General features: G+C 49.1%; 28 non-coding genes across 28 annotated transcripts in view; all 28 read left to right on the top strand.

The window, feature by feature from the left end:
- The window catches only part of LOC311387404 (5S ribosomal RNA), a 119-nt gene extending 103 nt beyond the window's left edge, over positions 1–16 (top strand). Inside the window, exon 1 of the ribosomal RNA XR_014653952.1 lies at positions 1–16. This exon is cut by the window's left edge and continues 103 nt beyond it. This is a non-coding gene — a ribosomal RNA (5S ribosomal RNA).
- Positions 17–85: 69 nt separating this feature from the next.
- Positions 86–204, top strand: LOC311405857 (5S ribosomal RNA). The gene has a single exon (XR_014670789.1). It is a non-coding gene; the product is annotated as a 5S ribosomal RNA (ribosomal RNA).
- A 69-nt stretch (positions 205–273) lies between these two features.
- LOC311402170 (5S ribosomal RNA) lies at positions 274–392 on the top strand. Its single transcript, XR_014667423.1, has one exon. It is a non-coding gene; the product is annotated as a 5S ribosomal RNA (ribosomal RNA).
- A 69-nt stretch (positions 393–461) lies between these two features.
- On the top strand, positions 462–580 carry LOC311406388 (5S ribosomal RNA). The gene has a single exon (XR_014671274.1). It is a non-coding gene; the product is annotated as a 5S ribosomal RNA (ribosomal RNA).
- Positions 581–649: 69 nt separating this feature from the next.
- LOC311396996 (5S ribosomal RNA) lies at positions 650–768 on the top strand. The gene has a single exon (XR_014662703.1). It is a non-coding gene; the product is annotated as a 5S ribosomal RNA (ribosomal RNA).
- A 64-nt stretch (positions 769–832) lies between these two features.
- LOC311384356 (5S ribosomal RNA) lies at positions 833–951 on the top strand. Its single transcript, XR_014651144.1, has one exon. It is a non-coding gene; the product is annotated as a 5S ribosomal RNA (ribosomal RNA).
- Positions 952–1,020: 69 nt separating this feature from the next.
- Positions 1,021–1,139, top strand: LOC311398049 (5S ribosomal RNA). Its single transcript, XR_014663662.1, has one exon. It is a non-coding gene; the product is annotated as a 5S ribosomal RNA (ribosomal RNA).
- A 69-nt stretch (positions 1,140–1,208) lies between these two features.
- On the top strand, positions 1,209–1,327 carry LOC311400059 (5S ribosomal RNA). The gene has a single exon (XR_014665496.1). It is a non-coding gene; the product is annotated as a 5S ribosomal RNA (ribosomal RNA).
- A 69-nt stretch (positions 1,328–1,396) lies between these two features.
- LOC311398554 (5S ribosomal RNA) lies at positions 1,397–1,515 on the top strand. Its single transcript, XR_014664124.1, has one exon. It is a non-coding gene; the product is annotated as a 5S ribosomal RNA (ribosomal RNA).
- A 69-nt stretch (positions 1,516–1,584) lies between these two features.
- LOC311413178 (5S ribosomal RNA) lies at positions 1,585–1,703 on the top strand. Its single transcript, XR_014677481.1, has one exon. It is a non-coding gene; the product is annotated as a 5S ribosomal RNA (ribosomal RNA).
- Positions 1,704–1,772: 69 nt separating this feature from the next.
- LOC311396343 (5S ribosomal RNA) lies at positions 1,773–1,891 on the top strand. Its single transcript, XR_014662107.1, has one exon. It is a non-coding gene; the product is annotated as a 5S ribosomal RNA (ribosomal RNA).
- A 69-nt stretch (positions 1,892–1,960) lies between these two features.
- LOC311398906 (5S ribosomal RNA) lies at positions 1,961–2,079 on the top strand. Its single transcript, XR_014664445.1, has one exon. It is a non-coding gene; the product is annotated as a 5S ribosomal RNA (ribosomal RNA).
- A 69-nt stretch (positions 2,080–2,148) lies between these two features.
- LOC311330605 (5S ribosomal RNA) lies at positions 2,149–2,267 on the top strand. The gene has a single exon (XR_014631792.1). It is a non-coding gene; the product is annotated as a 5S ribosomal RNA (ribosomal RNA).
- A 69-nt stretch (positions 2,268–2,336) lies between these two features.
- Positions 2,337–2,455, top strand: LOC311380846 (5S ribosomal RNA). The gene has a single exon (XR_014647840.1). It is a non-coding gene; the product is annotated as a 5S ribosomal RNA (ribosomal RNA).
- A 68-nt stretch (positions 2,456–2,523) lies between these two features.
- LOC311392674 (5S ribosomal RNA) lies at positions 2,524–2,642 on the top strand. The gene has a single exon (XR_014658761.1). It is a non-coding gene; the product is annotated as a 5S ribosomal RNA (ribosomal RNA).
- A 69-nt stretch (positions 2,643–2,711) lies between these two features.
- Positions 2,712–2,830, top strand: LOC311387405 (5S ribosomal RNA). Its single transcript, XR_014653953.1, has one exon. It is a non-coding gene; the product is annotated as a 5S ribosomal RNA (ribosomal RNA).
- Positions 2,831–2,899: 69 nt separating this feature from the next.
- LOC311404659 (5S ribosomal RNA) lies at positions 2,900–3,018 on the top strand. Its single transcript, XR_014669696.1, has one exon. It is a non-coding gene; the product is annotated as a 5S ribosomal RNA (ribosomal RNA).
- A 69-nt stretch (positions 3,019–3,087) lies between these two features.
- LOC311404452 (5S ribosomal RNA) lies at positions 3,088–3,206 on the top strand. The gene has a single exon (XR_014669506.1). It is a non-coding gene; the product is annotated as a 5S ribosomal RNA (ribosomal RNA).
- A 69-nt stretch (positions 3,207–3,275) lies between these two features.
- Positions 3,276–3,394, top strand: LOC311405859 (5S ribosomal RNA). The gene has a single exon (XR_014670791.1). It is a non-coding gene; the product is annotated as a 5S ribosomal RNA (ribosomal RNA).
- Positions 3,395–3,463: 69 nt separating this feature from the next.
- LOC311387407 (5S ribosomal RNA) lies at positions 3,464–3,582 on the top strand. The gene has a single exon (XR_014653955.1). It is a non-coding gene; the product is annotated as a 5S ribosomal RNA (ribosomal RNA).
- Positions 3,583–3,651: 69 nt separating this feature from the next.
- LOC311387408 (5S ribosomal RNA) lies at positions 3,652–3,770 on the top strand. The gene has a single exon (XR_014653956.1). It is a non-coding gene; the product is annotated as a 5S ribosomal RNA (ribosomal RNA).
- Positions 3,771–3,839: 69 nt separating this feature from the next.
- LOC311387409 (5S ribosomal RNA) lies at positions 3,840–3,958 on the top strand. The gene has a single exon (XR_014653957.1). It is a non-coding gene; the product is annotated as a 5S ribosomal RNA (ribosomal RNA).
- Positions 3,959–4,027: 69 nt separating this feature from the next.
- LOC311414817 (5S ribosomal RNA) lies at positions 4,028–4,146 on the top strand. Its single transcript, XR_014678977.1, has one exon. It is a non-coding gene; the product is annotated as a 5S ribosomal RNA (ribosomal RNA).
- A 69-nt stretch (positions 4,147–4,215) lies between these two features.
- LOC311387410 (5S ribosomal RNA) lies at positions 4,216–4,334 on the top strand. Its single transcript, XR_014653958.1, has one exon. It is a non-coding gene; the product is annotated as a 5S ribosomal RNA (ribosomal RNA).
- Positions 4,335–4,403: 69 nt separating this feature from the next.
- LOC311393411 (5S ribosomal RNA) lies at positions 4,404–4,522 on the top strand. The gene has a single exon (XR_014659433.1). It is a non-coding gene; the product is annotated as a 5S ribosomal RNA (ribosomal RNA).
- Positions 4,523–4,591: 69 nt separating this feature from the next.
- On the top strand, positions 4,592–4,710 carry LOC311407097 (5S ribosomal RNA). The gene has a single exon (XR_014671921.1). It is a non-coding gene; the product is annotated as a 5S ribosomal RNA (ribosomal RNA).
- Positions 4,711–4,779: 69 nt separating this feature from the next.
- On the top strand, positions 4,780–4,898 carry LOC311401994 (5S ribosomal RNA). The gene has a single exon (XR_014667263.1). It is a non-coding gene; the product is annotated as a 5S ribosomal RNA (ribosomal RNA).
- A 69-nt stretch (positions 4,899–4,967) lies between these two features.
- LOC311387411 (5S ribosomal RNA) overlaps positions 4,968–5,000 on the top strand; it is a 119-nt gene continuing 86 nt past the window's right edge. The window contains exon 1 of the ribosomal RNA XR_014653959.1: positions 4,968–5,000. This exon is cut by the window's right edge and continues 86 nt beyond it. This is a non-coding gene — a ribosomal RNA (5S ribosomal RNA).

The raw sequence follows: 5,000 nt of genomic DNA on the forward strand, positions 1-5,000 counted from the left end.
CCAGGTGCTGTAATCTATTTTCATTTGGGGTAAAAAAAATCATCCTTTCTCCTGTTTAAAGTCCTGTCTGGTGCCAGGTGCAATTGCTTAAGGCCACACCACCGTGAACACGCCCGATCTCGTCTGATCTCGGAAGCTAAGCACGGTCGGGCCTGGTTAGTACTTGGATGGGAGACCGCCTGGGTATACCAGGTGCTGTAATCTATTTTCATTTGTGGTAAAAAAAATCATCCTTTCTCCTGTTTAAAGTCCTGTCTGGTGCCATGAGAAATTGCTTAAGGCCACACCACCGTGAACACGTCCGATCTCGTCTGATCTCGGAAGCTAAGCACGGTCGGGCCTGGTTAGTACTTGGATGGGAGACCGCCTGGGAATACCAGGTGCTGTAATCTATTTTCATTTGGGGTAAAAAAAATCATCCTTTCTCCTGTTTAAAGTCCTGTCTGGTGCAAGATGCAATTGCTTAAGGCCACACCACCGTGAACACGCACGATCTCGTCTGATCTCGGAAGCTAAGCACGGTCGGGCCTGGTTAGTACTTGGATGGGAGACCGCCTGGGAATACCAGGTGCTGTAATCTATTTTCATTTGGGGTAAAAAAAATCATCCTTTCTCCTGTTTAAAGTCCTGTCTGGTGCCATGAATAATTGCTTAAGGCCACACCACCGTGAACACGCCCGATCTCGTCTGATCTCGGAAGCTAAGCACGGTCGGGCCTGGTTAGTACTTGGATGGGAGACCGCCTGGGAATACCAGGTGCTGTAATTTCATTTGGGGTAAAAAAAATCATCCTTTCTCCTGTTTAAAGTCCAGTCTGGTGCAAGGTGCAATTGCTTTTGGCCACACCACTGTGAACACACCCGATCTCGTCTGATCTCGGAAGCTAAGCACGGTCGGGCCTGGTTAGTACTTGGATGGGAGACCGCCTGGGAATACCAGGTGCTGTAATCTATTTTCATTTGGGGTAAAAAAAATCATCCTTTCTCCTGTTTAAAGTCCTGTCTGGTGCCAGGTGCAATTGCTTAAGGCCAAACCACCGTGAACACGCCCGATCTCGTCTGATCTCGGAAGCTAAGCACGGTCGGGCCTGGTTAGTACTTGGATGGGATACCGCCTGGGAATACCAGGTGCTGTAATCTAATTTCATTTGTGGTAAAAAAAATCATCCTTTCTCCTGTTTAAAGTCCTGTCTGGTGCCATGAGTACTTGCTTAAGGCCACACCACCGTGAACACGCCCGATCTCGTCTGATCTCGGAAGCTAAACACGGTCGGGCGTGGTTAGTACTTGGGTGGGAGACCGCCTGGGAATACCACGTGCTGTAATCTATTTTCATTTGTGGTAAAAAAAATCATCCTTTCTCCTGTTTAAAGTCCTGTCTGGTGCCAGGAGCAATTGCTTAAGGCCACACCACCGTGAACACGCCCGATCTCGTCTGATCTCGGAAGCTAAGCACGGTCGGGCCTGGTTAGTACTTGGATGGGAGACCGACTGGGAATACCAGGTGCTGTAATCTATTTTCATTTGGGGTAAAGAAAATCATCCTTTCTCCTGTTTAAAGTCCTGTCTGGTGCCAGGTGCAATTGCTTAAGGCCACACCACCGTGAACACGCCCGATCTCGTCTGATCTCGGAAGCTAAACACGTTCGGGCCTGGTTAGTACTTGGATGGGAGACCGCCTGGGAATACCAGGTGCTGTAATCTATTTTCATTTGGGGTAAAAAAAATCATCCTTTCTCCTGTTTAAAGTCCTGTCTGGTGCCATGAGTAATTGCTTAAGGCCACACCACCGTGAACACGCCCGATCTCGTCTGATCTCGGAAGCTAAGCACGGTCGGGCCTGGTTAGTACTTGGATGGGAGACCGCCTGGGAATACCAGGTGCTGTGATCTATTTTCATTTGGGGTAAAAAAAATCATCCTTTCTCCTGTTTAAAGTCCTGTCTGGTGCCAGGTGCAATTGCTAAAGGCCACACCACCGTGAACACGCCCGATCTCGTCTGATCTCGGAAGCTAAGCACGGTCGGGCCTGGTTAGTACTTGGATGGGAGACCGCCTGGGAATACCAGGTGCTGTAATCTATTTTCATTGGTGGTAAAAAAAATCATCCTTTCTCCTGTTTAAAGTCCTGTCTGGTGCCATGAGTAATTGCTTAAGGCCACACCACCGTGAACACGCCCGTTCTCGTCTGATCTCAGAAGCTAAGCACGGTCGGGCCTGGTTAGTACTTGGATGGGAGACCGCCTGGGAATACCAGGTGCTGTAATCTATTTTCATTTGGGGTAAAAAAAATCATCCTTTCTCCTGTTTAAAGTCCTGTCTGGTGCCATGACAAATTGATTAAGGCCACACCACCGTGAACACGCCCGATCTCGTCTGATCTCGGAAGCTAAGCACGGTCGGGCCTGGTTAGTACTTGGATGGGAGACCGCCTGGGAATACCAGGTGCTGTAATCTATTTTCATTTGGGGTAAAAAAATCATCCTTTCTCATGTTTAAAGTCCTATCTGGTGCTAGGTGCAATTGCTTAAGGTCACACCACCGTGAACACGCCCGATCTCGTCTGATCTCGGAAGCTAAGCACGGTCGGGCCTGGTTAGTACTTGGATGGGAGACCGCCTGGGAATACCAGGTGCTGTAATCTATTTTCATTTGGGGTAAAAAAAATCATCCTTTCTCCTGTTTAAAGTCCTGTCTGGTGCCAGGGGCAATTGCTTAAGGCCACACCACCGTGAACACGCCCGATCTCGTCTGATCTCGGAAGCTAAGCACGGTCGGGCCTGGTTAGTACTTGGATGGGAGACCGCCTGGGAATACCAGGTGCTGTAATCTATTTTCATTTGGGGTAAAAAAAATCATCCTTTCTCCTGTTTAAAGTCCTGTCTGGTGCAATGAGTAATTCCTTAAGGCCACACCACCGTGAACACGCCCGATCTCGTCTGATCTCGGAAGCTAAGCACGGTCGGGCCTGGTTAGTACTTGGATGGGAGACCGCCTGGGAATACCAGGTGCTGTAATCTATTTTCATTTGGGGTAAAAAAAATCATCCTTTCTCCTGTTTAAAGTCCTGTCTGGTGCCAGGTGCAATTGCTAAAGGCCACACCACCGTGAACGTGCCCGATCTCGTCTGATCTCGGAAGCTAAGCACGGTCGGGCCTGGTTAGTACTTGGATGGGAGACCGCCTGGGAATACCAGGTGCTGTAATCTATTTTCATTTGGGGTAAAAAAAATCATCCTTTCTCCTGTTTAAAGTCCTGTCTGGTGCCAGGTGCAATTGCTTAAGGCCACACCACCGTGAACACGCCCGATCTCGTCTGATCTCGGAAGCTAAGCACGGTCGGGCCTGGTTAGTACTTGGATGGGAGACCGCCTGGGTATACCAGGTGCTGTAATCTATTTTCATTTGTGGTAAAAAAAATCATCCTTTCTCCTGTTTAAAGTCATGTCTGGTGCCAGGAGCAATTGCTTAAGGCCACACCACCGTGAACACGCCCGATCTCGTCTGATCTCGGAAGCTAAGCACGGTCGGGCCTGGTTAGTACTTGGATGGGAGACCGCCTGGGAATACCAGGTGCTGTAATCTATTTTCATTTGTGGTAAAAAAAATCATCCTTTCTCCTGTTTAAAGTCATGTCTGGTGCCAGGAGCAATTGCTTAAGGCCACACCACCGTGAACACGCCCGATCTCGTCTGATCTCGGAAGCTAAGCACGGTCGGGCCTGGTTAGTACTTGGATGGGAGACCGCCTGGGAATACCAGGTGCTGTAATCTATTTTCATTTGGGGTAAAAAAATTCATCCTTTCTCCTGTTTAAAGTCCAGTCTGGTGCCATGAGTAATTGCTTAAGGCCACACCACCGTGAACACGCCCGATCTCGTCTGATCTCGGAAGCTAAGCACGGTCGGGCCTGGTTAGTACTTGGATGGGAGACCGCCTGGGAATACCAGGTGCTGTAATCTTTTTTCATTTGGGGTAAAAAAAATCATCCTTTCTCCTGTTTAAAGTCCTGTCTGGTGCCAGGTGCAAATGCTTAAGGCCACACCACCGTGAACACGCATGATCTCGTCTGATCTCGGAAGCTAAGCACGGTCGGGCCTGGTTAGTACTTGGATGGGAGACCGCCTGGGAATACCAGGTGCTCTAATCTATTTTCATTTGGGGTAAAAAAAATCATCCTTTCTCCTGTTTAAAGTCCTGTCTGGTGCCAGGTGCAATTGCTTAAGGCCACACCACCGTGAACACGCCCGATCTCGTCTGATCTCGGAAGCTAAGCACGGTCGGGCCTGGTTAGTACTTGGATGGGAGACCGCCTGGGAATACCAGGTGCTGTAATCTATTTTCATTTGGGGTAAAAAAAATCATCCTTTCTCCTGTTTAAAGTCCTGTCTGGTGCCATGAGTAATTGCTTAAGGCCACACCACCGTGAACACGCCCGATCTCGTCTGATCTCGGAAGCTAAGCGCGGTCGGGCCTGGTTAGTACTTGGATGGGAGACCGCCTGGGAATACCAGGTGCTGTAATCTATTTTCATTTGGGGTAAAAAAAATCATCCTTTCCCCTGTTTAAAGTCCTGTCTGGTGCCAGGGGCAATTGCTTAAGGCCACACCACCGTGAACACGGCCGATCTCGTCTGATCTCGGAAGCTAAGCACGGTCGGGCCTGGTTAGTACTTGGATGGGAGACCGCCTGGGAATACCAGGTGCTGTAATCTATTTTCATTTGGGGTAAAAAAAATCATCCTTTCTCCTGTTTAAAGTCCTGTCTGGTGCCAGGTGCAATTGCTTAAGGCCACACCACCGTGAACACGCCCGATCTCGTCTGATCTCGGAAGCTAAGCACGGTCGGGTCTGGTTAGTACTTGGATGGGAGACCGCCTGGGAATACCAGGTGCTGTAATCTATTTTCATTTGTGGTAAAAAAAATCATCCTTTCTCCTGTTTAAAGTCCTGTCTGGTGCCATGAGTAATTGCTTAAGGCCACACCACCGTGAACACGCCCGAT

This window comes from Micromesistius poutassou (genome assembly GCF_964030765.1).
Source record: "Micromesistius poutassou genome assembly, chromosome: 1".
Lineage (NCBI taxonomy): Eukaryota > Metazoa > Chordata > Actinopteri > Gadiformes > Gadidae > Micromesistius > Micromesistius poutassou.